Source organism: Bombina bombina, chromosome 6 (genome assembly GCF_027579735.1).
Source record: "Bombina bombina isolate aBomBom1 chromosome 6, aBomBom1.pri, whole genome shotgun sequence".
Lineage (NCBI taxonomy): Eukaryota > Metazoa > Chordata > Amphibia > Anura > Bombinatoridae > Bombina > Bombina bombina.
Genome location: NC_069504.1, coordinates 932,483,432 through 932,506,238, shown reverse-complemented (window position 1 = coordinate 932,506,238; position 22,807 = coordinate 932,483,432). Strand labels below are relative to the sequence as shown.

Below are 22,807 nucleotides of genomic sequence, written 5' to 3'. Positions count from 1 at the left end.
AAAATAAAAACAATCCCTAATCTAAACTAAACTTTCAATAGCCCTTAAAAGGGCATTGCCCTAAGTTAAACAGCTATTTTATGTTTAAAAAATACTAAGTCCCCCCTAACAGTAAACCCCCCCACCGACCAAACCCCCCAAAATAAAAAAACCCTAACACTAAAAATAACCTAAACTACCCATTGCCCCTTAAGGGGCATTTGTATGGGCATTGCCCTTAAAAGGGCATTCAGCTCTTTTACTACCCTTTAAAGGGCATTCAGATAATTTACAAGCCCATTAAATCCCTAATCTTAAAAATAATTTTTTTTTAAAAAAAATGTAAACAAATCCTGTCTAACCCCCAAATTGGTACTCACCATTCCTGAAGTCTGGTGGAGAAGGTCTTCTTCCAGGTGGCTTCATCATCTTCTATCTTCATTCAGAGCGAAGGCGGTGCGGAGTGGAGGCACGGAGCTGGCTTCCCCGATGCATGGATCCTCAGCGGCAGTTCTCAGCAGCAGTCCTCAGGAGTGGTCTTCAGCAGTGGTGGTCCAAAGCGGCATGGAGGCTCCTCTTCATGCGATTGTCCACTGCACACTGAAGATTAAATTCTAGGTACCACATATTTATTGGGGTACCTTGCATTCCTATTGGCTGAAATTTTGAAATCAGCCAATAGGATGAGAGCTACTGAAATCTTATTGGCTGATTTAAACAGCCAATAGGATTTCAGTAGCTCTAATCCTATTGTCTGATTTCAAAATTTCCGCCAGTAGGAATGCAAGGTACCCCAAATTGAATGCATTCAATTTTCAGTGTACGCCGGAGATCTGATGAAGAGGAGCTTCCACGCCACTGAGGATCGCCGCCACTGAAGACCACCGCTGAGGACCACAGCTCCGGATGCGGCATCGGGGAAGACCACTCCGCACCTCCGCTTTGCGCCGCCTTCGATCCGGATGAAAATAGAAGATGATATAACCTGGAAAAAGACCTTCACCACCGGACTTCAGAAATGGTGAGTACCTATTTGGGGCTTAGTTTTAGGATTTTTTTTTTTTTTTTTTTAAGATTAGGGATTTAATGGGCTGTAAAAGAGCTGATTGCCCTTTTAAGGGCAGTAAAAGAGCTGAAAGCCATTTTAAGGGCAATGGCTATACAAATGTCCCTTTAGGGGCTATGGGTAGCTTAGGTTTTTTTAGTGTTAGGTTTTTTATTTTGGGGGGGTTGGTTGGGTGGGGGGTTTACTGTTAGGGGGTACTTAGTAATTTTTTTAAGTAAAGGAGCTGTTTAACTTAGGGCAATGCCCTACAAAGGGCCCTTTTAAGGGCTATTGGTCATTTTGTATTAGATTAGGGAGTGTTTTAATTTATTTTTTTTCAATTTTATAGCGGTATTAGTTTAGCTTTATTTTTTATGTTGGATAGCTTTGTTTATTTTTTTCTGTAATTTTACATTTTTTATTTTTTGTAACATTAGCTTGGGGGGTTTGTATTTTTTAAATATAGACTGTCCTTTGGGTAGGCTTATCGCCTAGTACATAATATATTGTATTCCCAAAGAAACTTATGACAAATTGCAGACTTCTATGTGGACTACTCAACATACAACATACAATTATACAAATATGTGTTTCACACAAATATACAAATGTTTACATGGTTTAAGCATGTAGCCCTGAATTTTCTATTAAAGTAAAATACATGTCCATATGTTTGACTCACGGAAACACGCATGTATGGCTTGCACCATATGTCTGCATATTGTAGAATAGAACACTTAATGGGACATTAAACCCAGAAATGTTCTTTCATGATTCAATTTTTAAAAGTTTCCAATTGACTTCTATTATCAAATTTATTTAATTCATATGTTATTCTTTGTTGAAGAGATACCTAAGTAGGTAGTGTGCACATGCCTAATGCCCTACATGACAGAAAATAGCGCTGCCATCTAGTGGCATTGTTGCAAAACTGCTGTGCTGCAGACACATGCACACTCTTGAGCTTACAATTCTGTTTTTCAGATAAGGATAACAAGAAAACAAAGAAAATATGATAATAGAAGTAAATTAGAAAGTTGTTTAAAATGTTATGTTCTATCTAAATCATGAAAGGAAAAAAAATGTGTCCCTTTAACCCCTTAACGACCAATGACGTATGGGGTACGTCCTGCAAAAAAATGCAGTTAACGACCGAGGACATACCCCGTACATCGTTGGTCTTTTAAAGCGGTGGAAGCAATCTGGATCGTTTCCAGTCACTTTCATGTTATTGCAGTGATGCCTCAATATTGGGGCATCCTGCAATAACACTTTCTAGCAGTCCGATGCAGAGAGAGCCACTCTGTGACCCTCTCTGCATCGGCCATCAACGGCCGTGATCGTTAGTGGGTGGGAGCTGATGCAGGGAGGCGGGTATCTTAAATTATAAGATATGATGAAAATAATGGTATCTTTAGAAAGTCCATTTAATGGCGAGAAAAGCTGAATATAATATGTGTGGGTACAGTAAATGAGTAAGAGGAAAATTACAGCTAAACACAAACACCGTAAAAATGTAAAAATGGCCTTGGTCCCAAACGGACAGAAAATGGAAAAGTGATGTGGTCCTTAAGGGGTTAAACATCAGATCTCATTCTATCTCTTTATCATGAATTCCAGTAAAATCTCTTTAAAACGAATCAGGTACAAAGAGTTTCTGTCTGAATGATATCTAGCATATGTGCTGCTTCTGTGTAATTATTGGCTTCTAATAATTATTTTCAATAATCTGATTTACAGAGAAGCATCATCATTTGTTTATACATTCTAGTTCTTCTGAAGCTTTGCTGTGAAATTCATTTAATGCTGAAAAATGTGCTTAATCCTAGGAAAACAAAGGGGAGTTTCTTTACACATAATTATTATGTGCATTAAAACAATATTGGAAATACTTAAAGGGACAGTCTAGGCCAAAATAAACTTTCATGATTCAGATAGAGCATGTAATTTTAAACAATTTTCCAATTTACTTATATCACCAATTTTGCTTTGTTCTCTTGGTATTCTTAGTTGAAAGCTTAACCTAGGAGGTTCATATGCTAATTTCTTAGACCTTGAAGCCCACCTCTTTCAGATTGCATTTTAACAGTTTTTCACCACTAGAGGGTGTTAGTTCACGTATTTAATATAGATAACACTGTGCTCGTGCACGAGAAGTTATCTGGGAGCAGGCACTGATTGGCTAGACTGCAAGTCTGTCAAAAGAACTGAAAAAAGGGGCAGTTTGCAGAGGCTTAGATACAAGATAATTACAGAGGTTAAAATTATATTAATATAACTGTGTTAGTTATGCAAAACTGGGAAATGGGTAATAAAGGGATTATCTATCTTTTAAAACAATAAAAATTCTGGTGTAGACTGTCCCTTTAAGTAATCTGATATTATAATCCTACTTTTGTTTTAGAAATGTAAATGGTAAATTACAAATGCATTAATATTTGCATTGTGTTCATTAATAGGGAAACATTATTTCAGACCAAAAGGTGTTAAAAACTAAAAAGAAGTATAAAAGTAGTAATCGTGAAGTGATTCTATAGCACAGTCGATAGCTCCAACTTTCACTATTTTGTTTAGCCAATAGGGATCTATACAAGGGTATTCAGGGCAAAGGTTTGACAAAAAACAGCTTTCTGTACAGATTGTTATAATGACAACTATTTGTTCATTTATTGCTAAAATACATTTTTAAAAAGTTTTTTTTACATTGTACTAATGCTTTTTTTTTTTACATTTAATGGAATATAAAAGTGAAAACTGAAATGTGCATGAGTTTATTTCAATTTAAATAGAAATATTTTTATTTCCATTAGCAAATATCCTTCTAAAAAAATGTATTACTTACATGACCTTCTGGGAGAGTTGTCAATGACTTGTATAACACAAATAAGTATTCACTGACCTAATACACACCAATGCCAGCCTTTTGAATAGGCATGTGTGTTGAACCCTGATCTTCTTGTCACACATAGCATATGTGCATATGCCACTGAAACAGTAATAACGTTTATTTTTGCTTTGTAAATTGCATAAATGCTTTAATATAAATGCATTCATGCACTTACATTTTGAACTTGCTATCCCTTTAAAAAAAAAAATAATAATAATTAATAATAACATTCTAATTCTAAAATATTTTGTAACTAATTATTGCCTCAGGCATCATTTTTTTTCAGAATCAAAATAAAAAAAAAATCAATTTAATAACAAAAATATTTTTATTGTTAAAATAAACAAGTTGCTTTTGAGTTATTACAGTAATTATTATCAAGATGTTTTTATTATTACCACTTTAAATTGTAGTTAAGACAGTTGGCTCTTGTGTGGCCTGTTTTTGTTTTACCTTAAAAAATGTCACAAATCAAATACAGTAACCTACAAGCTTAATATAAACCATAAATACAGTAGAAGAATCCCTGCCTTAAAGACCTACTAAACTGTTTAAACATTGCAAAATGTGCTGTATTTGTGTCATTGCCTGACAGTGAAAAAGATGATGCATTATTATATTATATTTGATTTCCCTCTGCAATTTACTTTGTTCCCCAGTCAACAAAATCCTGGCAATACAACCAATCAGGGGATATACTACTCGTCCCATTGAGAAAAGACAGCACGTGCAAGTCATTCAGTCAAACATTTTTAGCTTCTATAGTTTTCTGCTTGTGTTTTATTTTTCTATAAATACTCATGAAGTTATTTTTAATGACATCTGTGCTAATTCTATATGTACTGCTTGTCTTCAGTGGCCAAGTTTAGATATGTACTAGACATGCATTGACAATGGCAGAGAAAATTGAATGACCTGTGAGCTTCTTTTTTGGGTAATGCGATATGTTGATGGATCTGATGCTTTGCTTGGTTGGTGCCAGATCAATAGTGTTTTGATTGTGGATGTCAGGAGATAAAGTAACTTGAGGAGTCATTTGAAGAGCTTAAAGGGACACTCAAGTCAAAAATACACTTTAATGATTCAGAAAAAAATATGCAATTTTAAACAACTTTCCAATATAGTTCCATTAACAAAATGTGTAGTCTTTTTTTAGTTACAATTTTTGAGTCATCAGTTCCTACTGAGCATGTGCAAGAATTCACTGAATATACTTATATGCATTTGTGATTGGCTGATGGCTCACAGAATATACTTATATGCATTAGTGATTGGCTGATGGCTGTCACATGATACAGGGTGAGTGGAAATACACATAACTTTTAAATTTGTGAGAGAAAAAAATGACTACTCATTTGAAGTTCAGACTAAGCGCTATTGCATTGTCTTTTTATCATGCATTTGTTGATTGTGCAAATCTTCTGTATTTACTGGTCCTTAAAAGGGAAGTAAAATAGTAAATACATGCCAGACATAAGTATGCATTCACAACAAAGTTTAGCCTTCGAATAATATGTAGATGCATTTTTTTTACATTTGTATTAGTTGTTTGAAAATTCAAGTGTATAAGCCAATTTCTATAAAGTAATGTACACCACTATGTTTAAATTATTTTTTTTATCTGTTTGGAAACCCATTTATATAATCTTATGGTTCATGCAGTCTTGTTTGAACAGTCTCTCTTATTGCCTGTATTATATGTGTCCCTATCTGTCCTCAGCAGAAAGAATATTTGAGGAATCATGCTATTTTACTATCATTTTAAATATAGGGAGACATGCAATTTCAGAATGTCATTATTTGATGATAGCAGTGTTTCATAACACAGTAAAAATATTGTGGAATAGGCCAGTAGACCAAGAAACTGGGACCTAGATTTGGAGTTTGGCGTTAGCCGTGAAAACCAGCGTTAGAGGCTCCTAACGCTGGTTTTAGGCTACCGCCGGTATTTGGAGTCACTCAAAATAAGGTCTAACGCTCACTTTTCAGCCGCGACTTTTCCATACCGCAGATCCCCTTACGTAAATTGCGTATCCTATCTTTTCAATGGGAAAAATCAGATTGAGCTCGCATTCTATTGGCTGTTCCGATCAGCCAATAGATTGCAAGCTCAATCTGATTGGCTGATTGGATCAGCCAATCGGATTGAACTTGATTCTGATTGGCTGATTCCATCAGCCAATCAGAATATTCCTACCTTAATTCCGATTGACTGATAGAATCCTATCAGCCAATAGGAATTCGAGGGACGCCATCTTGGATGACGTCATTTAAAGGAACCGTCATTCGTCGTTCAGTCGTCGGCCAGGATGGATGTTCCGCGGTGGAGGTCTTCAGGATGCTGCCGCTTCGCTCCGGATGGATGCCGCTTGGATGAAGACTTCAATCGGATGGAAGACCTCTTCTGTTCTGCCCCGCTTGGATGAAGACTTCAGCCGGATCATGGACCTCTTCAGCCCCCCGCTTGGGCTTGGATCAGGACATCGGAGGAGCTCTTCTGGACGGATCGGTGTGATACCCGGTGAGGTGAAGACAAGGTAGGATGATCTTCAGGGGCTTAGTGTTAGGTTTATTTAAGGGGGGTTTGGGTTAGATTAGGGGTATGTGGGTGGTGGGTTGTAATGTTGGGGGGCTTGGGTATTGTATTTTTTTTTTACAGGCAAAAGAGCTGTATTTCTTGGGGAATGCCCCGCAAAGGGCCCTGTTCAGGGCTGGTAAGGTAAAAGAGCTTTGAACTTTAGTAATTTAGAATAGTGTAGGGCATTTTTTTTTATTTTGGGGGGCTTTGTTATTTTATTAGGGGGCTTAGAGTAGGTGTAATTAGTTTAAAATTGTTGTAATATTTTTCTTATGTTTGTAAATATTTTTTTATTTTTTGTAACTTAGTTCTTTTTTATTTTTTGTACTTTAGCTAGTTTATTTAATTGTATTTATTTGTAGCAATTGTATTTAATTAATTTATTGATAGTGTAGTGTTAGGTTAATTGTAGGTAATTGTAGGTAGTTTATTTAATTAATTTATTGATAGTCTAGTGTTAGGTTTAATTGTAACTTAGGTTAGGATTTCTTTTACAGGTAAATTTGTAATTATTTTAACTATTTTAGCTATTAAATAGTTCTTAACTATTTAATAGCTATTGTACCTGGTTAAAATAAATACAAAGTTACCTGTAAAATAAATATAAATCCTAAAATAGCTATAATATAATTATAATTTATATTGTAGCTATATTAGGATTTATTTTACAGGTAAGTATTTAGCTTTAAATAGGAATAATTTATTTAATAAGAGTTAATTAATTTCGTTAGATTTAAATTATATTTAACTTAGGGGGGTGTTAGTGTTAGGGTTAGACTTAGCTTTAGGGGTTAATACATTTATTAGAATAGCGGTGAGCTCCAGTCGGCAGATTAGGGGTTAATAATTGAAGTTAGGTGTCGGCGATGTTAGGGAGGGCAGATTAGGGGTTAATACTATTTATGATAGGGTTAGTGATGCGGATTTGGGGTTAATAACTTTATTATAGTAGCGCTCAGGTCCGCTCGGCAGATTAGGGGTTAATAAGTGTAGGCAGGTGGAGGCGACATTGTGGGGGGCAGATTAGGGGTTAATAAATATAATATAGGGGTCGGCGATGTTAGGGCAGCAGATTAGGGGTACATAAGGATAATGTAAGTAGCGGCGGTTTACGGAGCGGCAGATTAGGGGTTAATAATAATATGCAGGGGTCAGCGATAGCAGGGGTGGCAGATTAGGGGTTAATAAGTGTAAGGTTAGGGGTGTTTAGACTCGGGGTACATGTTAGAGTGTTAGGTGCAGACGTAGGAAGGGTTACCGCATAGCAAACAATGGGGCTGCGTTAGGAGCTGAACGCGGCTTTTTTGCAGGTGTTTGGTTTTTTTTCAGCTCAAACAGCCCCATTGTTTCCTATGGGGGAATCGTGCACGAGCACGTTTTTGAGGCTGGCCGCGTCCGTAAGCAACTCTGGTATCGAGAGTTGAAGCTGCGTTAAAAATGCTCTATGCTCCTTTTTTGGAGCAAAACGCAGCCTTTATGTGGTCTCTCAAAACCAGAGTTATTTTTATGGTGCGGCCAGAAAAAAGCCGGCGTTAGTTTTTCGGGTCGTTACCGACAAAACTCCAAATCTAGCCGTGGGTGTTTTATGCAAGTTTGAACATATTGTAGAAAATACGTTTGTTTCCCACATTTCACCATTGAGAAGCTTTTTCTTTTTAAACTAAACTTTATCTTTCAGACTGCTGACTATAGTTGGGTTTAGATTGTGGTGGACAGTGATTTGGTGGTTCCATTTCATTCACGCACCTATTCAGCACAATATCAAATTCTAGTACTGCTTGTGATACAGTATCTACAAGCTATGTGAAAATCCATATTTATTTTTATTTAAACAATTTAAATTATTTTCTAGGATGTAGCACTCTATGGTTGAAATGTCTTGAGACAAAGGGGCATATGTATCAAGCTCCGAATGGAGCTTGATGCCCCGTGTTTCTGGCGAGCCTACAGGCTCGCCAGAAAGCAGTTATGAAGCAGCGGTCACAAAGACCGCTGCTCCATAACCTGTCCGCCTGCTCTGAGCAGGCGGACAGACATCGCCACAATACAACCCGATCGAGTACGATCAAGTTGATTGACACCCCCTGCTGGTGGCCTATTGGCCGCGAGTCTGCAGGGGGCAGCGTTGCACCAGCAGCTCTTGTGAGCTGCTGGTGCAATGCTGAATACGCCGAGCGTATTGCTCGCCGTATTTAGCGAGGTCTGGCGGACCTGATCCGCACTGTCGGATCAGGTCCACCAGACCTTGATACATATGCCCCAAAATATTTTGTATTACATTTTCCCGAAAACAGGTTTAAATTGACAGCATGACGCAATCCCTGACTTCAAGAACAATAATTTGTAATTCCAGTCTAGAGATACAGACCTGGATTGTTACACTTCTGTTCCTATCTGAGATACAACTCTAGAAGGAGACACAATTTGAGTTTAGCAACTTAAATGATATTCAATGGATCTAATAATGGTAATGGCTACCCGTGTCCCCCCTTACGTAATGCACAAGGAGACCAGTAATTACCGAGCATCAGACATTTGGCAAAAGTGTTAAAGAACTGCAAAGTGTCAACTCTCTATGTTTTTAATCATTTTAAATATACATTGCATAATAATAAATTGAAAATCCAAAAATTGTCCTATTTAAATTTTAATATTAGGTTGTTTTTTTTTTTTCAAGAAAAAAAAGATTTGGGCTTCTGTTAAATATTTATAAAATGGTATATAAACAATATCTATTAACAGACCATACACCCAATTATTTTTTATTTTTTTTATTAATAAAATCAATATAAACAAAAAACAAAGTTGTGCAGATTTAAACATTAAAATAATATTCTATCATGGTAACATTTACATAAAGTCCAGGGGAACCATTCTTAACAAAACCCCATATGGTACCGTTTTATATTAACACTACAATTTGCAACAATTTGCAGATTTCTTTTTGTCTTTTTATGCAGAAGTACTTAAAGGGACATGGAACACACATTTTTTTCTTTCCTGAGTCAGATACAGCATGTAATTTTAAACAAACATCTAATTTACTTCTATATTTACATTTTCTGTCTGTGTTCCTTGAGTATCTTTTGTTGAAAAGCAATATGGCAGGGGCACTATATGGCAGCAGTTGTACAAGAATTTTATTCATTTGCAAGAGCACTAGATGGCAGAACTATTTTCTGCTATAAAGTGCTTCAGACACCTACCTAGGTATCTCTTCAACAAGGAATATCATGGGAACAAAGCAGATTTTAAAAAATGGTATGCTCTGTGTGTTTTTTGGCTTTCATATCCGTTTAAATACATCTATTATGCAATATGTTGATAGATTTCTGCTTACAAGAAATAATTTCTGTGCTGTTTGGGACTGGGCAGAAATGATATCACCTAGTATAACTATGTTTTTGCCCAGGTATTTACTGTATATTTTTACTGTATATATTTTTTTCATAAATAACTAATATTCTGTATTTTTATTCTGTAAATATGTAATCTAAGATACACATTATTTAGGTATTCCATTCCAGTTTAAAGGTATTTAAAAAAATGCACACAAATATAGCCTTAAAAAATATTTATTACAAGTCAAAAGTAAATGCAAATATTTATAGCTATGAATATTAAATATGGTGTCATGGCACACTAGTGTGTCAACATAGCTGACTGAGAGCGATAAGGGGTGATCCTTGAGAAATGCTTAGATATGATTTTATGTTAATGTTGAGTATATTAACACCTTTCGAATATGTTGATTTTTAGACAAATAGATATATAAAAAGACACACCTCCAGCCATACTTATAAACACACACACATGTATATATATATATATATATATATATATATATATATATATATATATATATATATATATATATATATATATATATATATGTGTGTGTGTGTGTGTGTATATATATATTTACAGTAAATACACTGTATAACACTTTACTAAATATGAATATTGCATATATATGCTTTTACATGGTTTTATTTACTTAACTGCAAATGGCTCCAGTGCACTTCTATATATATGTGTACATATATTTATGTATTTATATATCTGTACATGTATTTATGTGTTAATATATGTGTATATATGTCTGTAAATGCATAAATGCACATATAAATACATATGTACACATATATAGACATATATATATACTGTATATATACTGTATATATATATACATACATATACATGATTAGACATGTATACGAATGTATCTCAATGTTAAAGCCTTTTGTCTGCCTCTTTTTTTCTAACAGCTGAGACCTTATATCTTTGAGCTTTTATAACTTTTGTGTGCAGTGTAAGTGTACTTTGTAACATATTTTTTATGTTTTGTGACACTTGTTTCTCAAAACAGTTAACCAGAGCTCTGAAATCACAGTAATAATTTTAGTGGTAATCATGATTGCGCTCAAGTGATTGCGTTTACTTTTACCTCGTAATACGAGCGGTAAGCATGATGAGATCTAACGTCCACGATAAACCACTTGCACTCCTTTCGTAATCTGGCCCTCAATGTGTAGCATATAGCCGGATCGGTCAAGCAGTATGGTAAAAAGCAAGCTAAATACATTATGAGTGTACTATGCATTTTTTATATATATTTGTTTTCTGCAAACTTATGATAACAAGATAAAATGTTGTCATACTCAACAGTTTTACTGTATGTGACTCCCCCACAAGATGCTGGAAGGGACTAGCACTTGAAATTGTTTATCTGGGTTATCAAGGTCAGATAGTTTGGGGCATAGCGCTCCTTTCATGCTGCCCTCCCTCAGATTAGGAATCAAGAGCAGTGGCAAAAGCAATCTCATACTTGAGCACTCTTTCAACGTTAGACATATCTGCAGACTGATTGAATTTTTGACAGTGGAAATGTATACAGCTTCTTTCATTCCACCTTTGCAGGTTGTTTTTTGTTGTCTAAATCTCTGGGTGGTTTTAGTTTTGACTTATAACTTGTGTTACATTTTAGCTAAAAAAAAAAAATACACAGGAAAAAGTACTATAAATGTAAATGTAAAATATACAGCACATTCTATCTTTTTTGAAATTGTTGGTGTGAAAGAATCCAACAGAGCTTTATTTAAACAAGGTCTGCTTCAACCTTGATTGACTTGCAGTAAATTGCCTGGTATGAGAGTCAAAAGGAAGAGGATAGAAAAATGACAATCAGCATCACATGCATGATTGACAGGTTCCTAAGATGTGCCGGAATAAGATAAATTGTCCAGAGTGGCCCATTTTGACAGCTTCGGAGATGGGGAATTGTTCTTGCTAATTTACAGCTAAATCCTTGTCATTTATGGTCAAGAATCAACTTATAGTGTAGACAAAATGAAGATTCCTTTCCAACATTTTGCTACTTGTGTTGTCTGGCTTCATTATTATAATAATATACGAGTTTAGGAGATTTCTTATTACAAATGCAAATTGAAATCAATTCTTCGTAAGACTCTATGTCATTGAATATGAACAACCTATTCATTTCAAGACAATATTCTATCTGTGGTCTACAGGTTCCACATTAGCATATTTTTCATATCTTACTTTGATTTTATGTTTGCATATGTTTGATGTGTGGACTTTGGCAAGGAATTTTGCAGCATTGCTCTTCTCTTTTAATCCATAACAACGCATTTCTATGCAGCCAAAATTATTATTAATAATAATAATAATAATAATAATAATAATGACGATAATGGATCCTTGTTTTAAAGTTGCATTTTCATTAAAATGCAGATGTTTAGTTTTACTTCTGATTGGGCATTAATATAGTTTAAAAAAATAAACTTTTTATCAGCTCTCCCACTTAACCCAACAGTGTCATCTGATGCGTTGCACCTCAGCTTTTTCAAAGGTGTCCCAGCCTCAAATTCAAAGAACTTGCCATCATATGCTACCCAACAACTCTGAAAACTATGGAAGGAGAAAAAAAAATGGTTGAACAGTCACTCTTATGTCAAGACATGTGCTGCTAACCTTCAATGAATGGTAGCAGTTGATTGCGACCCCTTCATTTGCAGTTTTTTTCAATACCTTCCTCTTCATTTAATGATATTTTAAAGAGACATTAAACTCAATTTTTTAATGTAAAATGTTAAATACTCATAGAAAAAAAAGTTATACTTTATTTATGTTGCCTGCTCTTTCTGTAATCTCTGAAAACTTTGGTTTACCCAATGCGTCTAGAGAGGGTAGAGCGTACCATGCAGGAACCAGATTTGTCATTCTACAGCACTATATACACTAACTGCTTGAGCAGTATAGGAGCTTTGTTTATAACTATTTCCCACTACAGCAAAAGACAAAACATAAACAAAACAATCAATAAATCAATACAAATTCATAGGACAAAGAGTCAGCTTAAATGCATTTAAAACATGTATTTTGTATTTAGATTTTTTGAAATTTGCTTAATGATTATAAATACTATGTATATTTAAAAATAAACTAATGTCCTTTTATAGTTTTTAAGGTTCTAGGCCCAATTTAGGGTTTAGATTATGAGTGGAGCACTATTTATTGCTCACACTCACACGTTAAAGTGAAGGTCAATTTAGATGAATCGGTGCCCAGTTTTTAATAATCCTATTAAAAACAAGGGCCTATTAATTCATCAAAATTGACATTTCACTTGTTTTCTTCATAAACTTACCTTTTAATCCTGACATCCGCTCTGGCGATTCCCCCGGTCATCGGAAGCCTCTTCATACGTAAGAAATGATGAATCCTCCAATCACAGCTTTCCCCCCGGGGGAATCATGGCCTAAGGCAACGCAGTGATTGGAGGAAGCTGGATTCGTCATTTTGGACCCACGAAGAGGGCTTGCGACGGGCGTAGGAAGCACTGCAGCGGCTGTCAGGATTAAAAGGTAAGTTTTTGAAGAAAACAAGTGAAATGTCAATTTTGATGCATTAAAGTACCCTTGTTTTTAATAGAATTATTAAAAACCGGGCACCGATTCATCTAAATTGACCTTTACTTTAACTTAGTTAGAAGTAAGCTTTTGCACACATTGAGTAGCACTCGTATTACAAGTTGAAAGTAAAAAGTTTTTGCTCATGCGCTATCCCAACATGCAAAAAGCCAAACTTGAATATATAGATCATATTAACGTATTCCCTCATAGAAGTCAATGGAGTGCAAAAAGTGGGGGAAAACATAACACCCAACCCCACCCATTCGCTCGCAAACATGATCACATTTTCTCAAGTGTGCTTACCCGCTATTTATTCATAAATACATATCTATATAATTATATATAGATAAAGATATATACAGATATGTATTGGACTATCTTTTTATATATACTTAGAATATATTCCCCTATGTGAAGAACATTGGAATGTAAAACATGTACAGTTTGTACTATATATGTCTGTAAATACAAATATACACATATAAATACATATGCACACACACACACACACACATATATATATATATATATATATATATATATATATATATATATATATATATTTATATATATATATATATATACATACATATACATATTTGGACATGCATGTATCTCTGTGCTAAAGCCCTTTGCAGTCCTTTTTTTCTAACACCTGAGACTTCTTATCTTTGAGCCCTTATAACATTTTATGCCATTTTTTTGCAATTTTTACTAGATAGTGTTATTATGAGTGTAACTGTACTTTTAAACGTATTTTTAATGTGTTTTGTGAATTTTTTTGTTTGAGTGCAACAGTTAACGAGAGCTCTGAGGTCTCACTATCCTGTTAAATTCAGTTGCGCTCAAGCGATCGTGTTTACTTTCAACTTGTAATATGCACAATAATTCCGGCATGTGCAAACGGCTGCCATAAACTCGATATTGTTTGTGCGCAACTGTTAGCACGCCACTCGAAATCTGGCCCTTAATGGGCAGCCTATTTCCATGCATTTTGTGTCTGTTCACTGCCATTTCCCTTTTTTACTGCTTTATTATTTGCTCACCAGCCCCAGTTGGTAAACACAAAAGAATAGCCAGCAGTGTCAGGACGTTTCCAACATTTCCTCCCTTTCACCAATATTGGTTTTGAAGTTTGGCCAAACGGTTCCAAAGAATATAAATTCAGAGTTGTCTTTTTATAATAAAAAGGTTAATTGACTATGGAATATGGATATCTATCTACTTCCAATTAAAATCTTGGCAATACTCCTATAAAGCTTTGACTCATTAATTTTATTAAAAAAAGTACTTATAAATGTATAGTTTTTGTCTATGAATAACAATGATAGACTTTTAGTTGTTTTTTCTTAAAAAGATATCTTATTTTATAGGCTTACTTTTTCATGTAATTATGCAAATATAATAGGTATGAATATCCAATGAAATATGCTTTTTTTTTAAATTGTAAATCAAGAATTGATCTTCCTCTGTGTATCACCCATCATATAGCTTACTCCTTGTACAAACTCTCCATCTCTATTTGCATAAATCCTATGATTCTACAACATATGCAAAACTAATAAACATTTTACTGAATGAATTAAAATGATAACTAGCACAATTAAAAACATTAGTAATTTAGTGTACAGTTCTTAAAGTATAACCAGTTTTTCCATAGTTATATTGGTGTTATTTTAAACCTTAAAAAGTATTTCAGAACCATCAAAAAGATGAACTTTTACTAGCAAGTAGTTTAAATGCAATGACCGTAGTGGGTCTGTGAGACCCATTTTACCTAGCATATAACATGAATTGAAATTGTAGATATCACAAAATGAATAAATACATAATAATGGTGGAAGCTATTCTGTGGGCTCCATGTACAAAGCAACAAATGCTATTCCGGAGCCCTTTTGGGGCAAGGTTGCTCATACGACCATTATTTTTTTACATCCTCCGATCCCCTTAATCCCCCTGAACATGCTAGTGTGGGGTGATTGACAACCCCTACTTGTGTATGATTGGTACTGTACAATCAAATGCTTGTGCAATAGTATATATGTGCACCGGGCATACAGTGGCCGCTGCCTATTTACTGCAGAGCCGGACGGACTGGTTCCCAAGTCATCCATGGGGCCCTGTGTGAGCACCAAGGAATTCATCAACCAGGCATCTCAAGGAAAAGAAAAACAGCTGCAATAAAAGCATTTTGTAATGCACCAGGACATTTTCTTATTGCACTATTGTCTTGTCTATACCTATGTTAACCCTTCTGGACACTGGGCCAATCGGGAAGAGCTTAAATACGTAACTGCAAATCCAAAATTGTTCAGATCAGGTTTGGCAGTGTATTGCCAAAGCTAACTTTAACCATGTGTTAAACCCTTTGGGGTTGCGTTTAAACCTATAGGTTTAGGCAATCAACAAACAGTTTTTTATTGCAGCTCTATGTCTCTTTAAAAAGTACTTTTAACCATGGTCCTCTGTTTTTATCAAACAAACTTTTAAATCAAGTGCAAATAAAAAATTCTGGTTACGTTAAGATACTAACAATATCAAAGCAACACAATATAAATTGATATATTAAGTCTATTAATATCTTTAGGATGAAGCAAAATTAATAGTATATAAGATCATTTACAGATGAAGTTCATTTATATATTTATTAATAGAATAGGTTTTTGTTTCTGACTGTAGCAATGTTCAGGGAAGCCTGCATCAGTAGCACTTGTGAGATTTCAATCACTTGCAAGGGAAACAATCTATAAAAACAACTCTGCATTCTTTCATGTTTTCTACGTAAAGTGTGTTCCTTACCACCTACAGCTATCTCATAGCTTTCACTAATTGATACCTATTTTACAGATAGTCACACTACTAAATGCCACTAAGATAACCAACAGCAAAAAGGAAAGGCTCAGTACACATTTGTGGAGAAATGTAGTGATCCCAGTGGAGATTTTCATTTCGCTACTTAGAAATGAGGTTGACTGGAGTAGGTCAGAGCTTTGCTTGGGAATATTTGTCAAGGCTCAAGGTGCTTTGTTTTAATCAGGAAGTGAAATAGATGTATAAAAATAGAAAATAGAAAACAAACTTCTTTATTTTAGCACAAAATATTCTTAATTGATATAGTTCTCAAATAACATATTTAACCTTAAATTTACAAAGATTCTAAAAGCTCTAGAGAATTAGGAGTTTATTTCTAAATTAGTCCAAACATGTATGATGTTGTCATCCACATACAAGCTGGAATATTACATTATCTATCCTATCTATCTATCTATCTATCTATCTATCTATCATCTATCTATCTATCATCTAATCTATCTATCTATCTATCTATCTATCTATCTATCTATCTATCTATCTATCTATCTATCATCTATGTATCTACATTATCTATCTATCTATCTATCTATCTATCTATCTATCTATCTATCATCTATCTATCTATCTATCTATCTATCTATCTATCTATCTATCTATCTATCTGTTAATATATCAAATTTTATTTTTGTTTAAGGTTTATTATGCTAAATTGGGATACATTTTAATCTTGTCAAAATTGTTTATCAGCTGTTTTTTTGGCTCATATACACATTACAATTATCACAATAACATAATTTCCATATTAGAAAAATATCGAATTGGATATCATAAAAGTCCTTCATACAATTTTCAACTAAATATCAAGAGATAGAACAAAATAAACACATTGATTTCAACACCCAAAGTCTTCTTGTGAACTGCTGGTGCAATGCCGCCCTGCAGATTTGCGGCCAATCAGCAGGGGGTGTCAATCAAACCGATCATATTCTATCGGGTTGATTTCTGTCTGCGGCCTCGGAGCAGGCAGACAAGTTATGGTACAGCGTTCTTTAGAACGCTGCTTCATAACTTCTGTTTCGGCTCACCGGAAACAAGGGGCATCAATAAATCAATGAATCAATAAATGATAAATCAGCCCCTAAGTGTTAAAAAAAAACAAAAAAAACCTCTGTGGTAGACACAAAATGGCAAAATATAATCCAAATATAAATCGTTAATAAATGCTGCAGCAAGTCCAATTAAAGGAAACGCAGAAACACTGAACCATAAGGCACATTCAGTGCAATAAGAACTATGTAGTCAGATCAAATCATCATAAGTCTTGTTTCCAATAGTGACCATCAAATAAATCTTCTTTAAAAAGTATATAACAGTGTATTAATGAGTCAAAGCACTTGATGTCATTCACTTCTGCCTTCAAGCTGAGAGACTGCATTTCTAGTAATCCTGATAACTGTCATTCCTTGATAAAACATCCATTCATGCTTCTGCCTTATATCCTTGTATAGTCAGCAATAAGTAATAACCCAAATCCAATGCTTTATATAAAAACATATTTTTTGCAGCTCTGGACCTCCTGAAATGTGCAACGTACACACACATATACAGACACAAACACACACACATATACAGACACAAACACACACACATATACAGACACAAACACACACACATATACAGACACAAACACACACACAAACACACACACATATACAGACACAAACACACACACATATACAGACACAAACACACACACATATACAGACACAAACACACACACATATACAGACACAAACACACACACATATACAGACACAAACACACACACAAGTGCTTTCTCTCCTCTGTTTTTCATTATGATGAGCTATGTTTCTACGAATAGTGGTGCTGGAGCCCCTTATGGATTTTTCATATATTGGCAGAGAGTAGGAGTGAAGTGATGGTCTTACTAATGTGAGGGGCAACATATGGTAGTTGGTGGCCTAGTGCACCATCCCATGGATATACAGGCATATAAAGAACTCCTAGTTTGTTATAATCCATCTGCCTGGGGCAGAACATAGGGGCTCAGTTGCAGCTTTCAAATGTGGACTTTGAGTTCTTGCAGTTTGAAGTATGAAGGACTCAATTGCCACCATCCCAACATCAGTTTTAAGATGTTTACTTAGTTTATTTATGTTGTAATTAATTTATAAACATAGACAATCATTTGATCTTCTACTCTACATAATGGGTCCGATTTATCAAGAACTCTGCTCCATAACGTCTCTGCCTGCTCTGAGGCCGCGGACAGAAATCAACCCGATCTAATATGATCGGATTGATTGACACCCCCTGCTAGTGGCCGATTGCCCACAAATCTGCAGGGGGCAGCATTGCACCAGCAGTTCACAAGAACTGCTGGTGGAATGATAAATGCCGACAGCGTATGATGTCAGCATTTATCGATGTGCAGCGGACATGATACGCTACATCGTATCATGTCTGCTCGCACTATGATAAATATACCCCATTGTCTCTTTGTCTTATTTGGGTTATTGAGGTCAGAGGGTAATAGGTTTTGTTCTACTCTGGGAACTCCTGTACTCGGACCTTTGATTAATTAGGGAAGTATTGTTTTTGTTTTTTCATTTGAAAACTGATGTGCTATATTTATTACTAATATCTGCACATTAGGAGGCAGACTATGATTTGTATTTCTCATGTGTTTGATAAAAATATGGGGTGTTTGTGACCCTTAAACTACATTAAATATATGACTGCTCTTTACGGACCCTGGATCACTTGCCTTCAGCTGCACTTTCTAAATGTCTGTAACAGTAAAGTATTATGCACTTTAAGTAAAAAAAAATAAAAAAATGTACAGCAGGTTTGCAGCATAGTTACCTTGGTTATTCTCAGGGTGATATTTGGTCTGTCGGAAGTGAGAGAATCTCAGCGTACAGAAGTATACTGCATCTAAGGAAAGGTGAAGCGTTTTAAAAAACAAATTACGCCCTTTTGCCTCATGTCATGTTTCTATCCTCCAAGCTTAACTCTGAAGTGCTTAAAAATGCATTAAAAACAAAATTGTGAAGAAAAAAATATGACTATAGCTATTTTAAGCTTTAAAACAAAAGTTTTGCCTATGTTTAAAATTTAAAAATAGCTTAAAAAAACAAGATGTTATTCAAACTGTTTTTTTTTTTAGGGTTTTGTATAAAGTGGAGGAATTAACAATGTAAAGTAACCATTTATTTTACACGTTTAAGGCAGGAAGCTGGGGTTAGATTTACATTTGGTATCGATGGCTGTATATCAGCACCATCCTGCAGCATGGTTTTCTCAACAGGGCCGGTGCACTGGGCAGCCTTTATATCATGTTTGAAATATTACATTTTTACATTGGGGATCAGAACTACATATCACGTAAAACTAATATTGATAGGAGAAAATATGGAACCTTCATTATTCTGTGATATTTTTTTATTTGGCCAAACAATTAATTATTCATGACAGGCTTTTGAGAGTTCACTATTCCTCTCCGGTTCAAGCATTTCTCATTTATAAATGTTTTTTGAGTGGTATACAGATGAAAAATCTGTTAAAGCAACTAAGATGCAGCTAGCAACACTAGAGATGCACAGAAAAAGCCTAAAAATAAATAAAGAACGTATACAGCTAGAAGTAGCTTGGAGGAATAAATAGAATTTTCAAAAAATATATTTATTATTAGGTAGAAATTAAAGTAAAGATGGATTTAATACTAAGGGGTATATTTATGAAGCAGCGGATGCTGCTTAAGAACCAGCGGTCTTAAGACCGCTTCTCCTTAACTCCGAGTGGCGGACTGCAATCATCCTGATCATATACGATCGGGATGATTGACACCCCTTGCTGGCGGCCGATTAGCCGCGTATGTGCAGGGGGCGGCATTGCACAAGCATTTCACTAGACAGTTAATACATCTACCCCTAAGAGTAAGGTTCTCTAAAGCTCTTAGTGTAGGGATTTGTCTAAGAAGATTCATTTCTTCTAGGCCCTTCACAAGATTGTGTAGACATATTTTACTTTATTTTGATTGCATGTATTAAAAATTATTAAAAGTAGGAATGTAAAATAGTAATACAGTAATAAAAAGTGCAGCATTTAAAGCAAACAAGTGAGTTGAACAGGGGTGTAATTTTGGTTGTGTCTGAAGTAGCCTCACAGGTATCATTATATTGTCTATGCAGTTTACACCAGCAGATCTCGATGTTTTATCTTGTTAAATGTATGCTGGTGAATTTGTCTCAAAATATACAGCACAAAAAACTGTATTATACACTATTTTTCTTTTTCATATAGAGCAATATGAAGCTGCAGAGTTGTGTATGAATTTGAGGCCATCTGTTTATTACTGTTCATCAGTTCCCCTGGGAAATACATTAGAATATTATTACTGATGTTTTTATGGTGCTATATGTAATTTTTAATAGAGATGTACATTCGGCTGCTTCGTTAGTCGAAGAAGGCAATTGCTTTCGCCCTGCCTCTCTTTCCGAGCCGGATTTATTCTTGTGAAAGTGCAACACACTAATCTGTACAAATCCAGACCTTAGTGTGTTGAACTTTCACAAGAATAAATCTGGCTCTGAAAAGAGCCGAATACCGTGAGTAGCCGCTTTCTTCCGCATTTGGCAGCAAATGAAGCTGCCGAATGTACATGTCTATTTTTTAATATATTGTAATTTAGGTTTGCATGCTTTTTCTTCCTGAATGTTTGTCCTATTATCATACAAGCACACCATAACCACACTGCCCATTCCACTATTGCACATCTGCGTTGTGATTTTACACCTGGTGTATAGATTTACACATAAACATATACATTACCTTAAAGGGACATTCTAGTCAAATTAAACTTTCATGATTCAGATAGGGCATGTAATTTTAAATAACTTTCCACTTTACTTTTATTATCAAATTTGCTTTGTCTTCTTGGTATTCTTAGTTGAAAGCTAAACCTAGTATGGCTCTTATGCTAATTCCTAAGCCCTTGAAGGCTGCCTCTTATCTGAATGCATTTGACAGTTTTTCACAGCTAGATGGCATTAGTTCTTAAGTGCCACATAGATAACATTGTGCTCACGCCCATGGAGTTACTTATGAGAGGGCACTGATTGGCAAAAATGCAAGTCTGTCAAAACAACTGAAATAAGGGGACAGTCTGCACAGACATAGATACAAAGTAATCACAGAGGTAAAACGTATATTAATATGACCATGTTGGTTATGCAAAACTGGGGAATGAGTAATAAAGGGATTATCAATCTTTTTAAATAATACAAAATTCTGGAGTAGACTTCCCCTTTAAGTATAAGGAAGAGCTATAAATTATTAGACATGAATTGTAAATATACCTTTTTGGGTCCTAATTGGGAATGTGGTAAAGGGGGTTCTAAAGTTAAACATATCTTCAGAGGACTTCACAATTTCACCTAAGACGAAATCCATTTCCATTGACAGTTTTTTAATAGTGTTGCCCTTTCCAAGCTTTAGTAAATTTAGGCCTATATTACAAATAGTGCGCAAACATATCAGTGCTATTGTGCCATAACATCACGTAAGTGTAATCAATAGCACTTCTTTTTTGTGCCCATATTAGTCCAAATATATTTTTAGCACTCAAGCAATAGTCTCTAGGCCATATTAAATCCCTTAAATAAAAGACTTCTATGGGGGTGCAGTAAAATGAATGTTGGATATAGCACAAGTGATAAGTCGAGGGTGCGCTATGCTGAATAAAAAGTCCTTCATGTAGTTCTATGCTTTACTATTGATAATAATGGTTTACTTCTTAAAAGACTCTAAGTTTTACAGCAGTATTTTAGATTGTGATCAAGTGCAACACATAGCTCACCATTTGCAATACGAGCACAATGATCCTGCTAATAACATTAACTCCTCACTTGTAATATATGCATAATGAGCCCATGAATAGCACTCCCTGTGCTATCTATTAAAAGTGTATCACATTTCATCAGAGTTTTAGTTAAAACAGTTAAACCTCCATTTGTTAACCAGGTTATGCATTATTATTTGTGCACAATTGGTTGCACTAGCAATTGTGCTCCCCTTGTAATTTACCCTATGGACTAGATTAGTGTAGGTCAAATTTGCATTCCCGTAAGTGCTTTATCTGCCCACACCATTTTTTACCATTGGGCGCATAGTTGCACACTTATTACATGTCGCAAATAAAACTTTTGTGCTCTCAAGGTCGCATCCTCGTGCCGAAAAAAAGACTTTGCAAAGTTGCGAACGCAGGATCGTATTTCCCCAAAGACTTTAATGGAGCCTTGTTTTAACAAAAGATGTATGTATGTTTTTTTTTTATACATATGTATATCTGTATTTATATGTCTATATACAATATGTCTGTAAATACATATATATATATACGGTATATATATATGTATATACATATATATATATACGGTATATATATATGTATATAAATATATATATATATATATATATATGTGTGTGTTCCCTATGGAAAAGTACTTATGACATGACATCTCATATCTTTGAGCCCTTATAACTTT

The 22,807-nt window shown here is 34.9% G+C and overlaps 1 protein-coding gene across 1 annotated transcript in view; it reads left to right on the top strand.

Annotated features, from left to right (window-relative positions):
- The window catches only part of TENM2 (teneurin transmembrane protein 2), a 1,369,502-nt gene that overhangs the window by 250,483 nt on the left and 1,096,212 nt on the right, over positions 1 to 22,807 (top strand). The window lies entirely within an intron of this gene.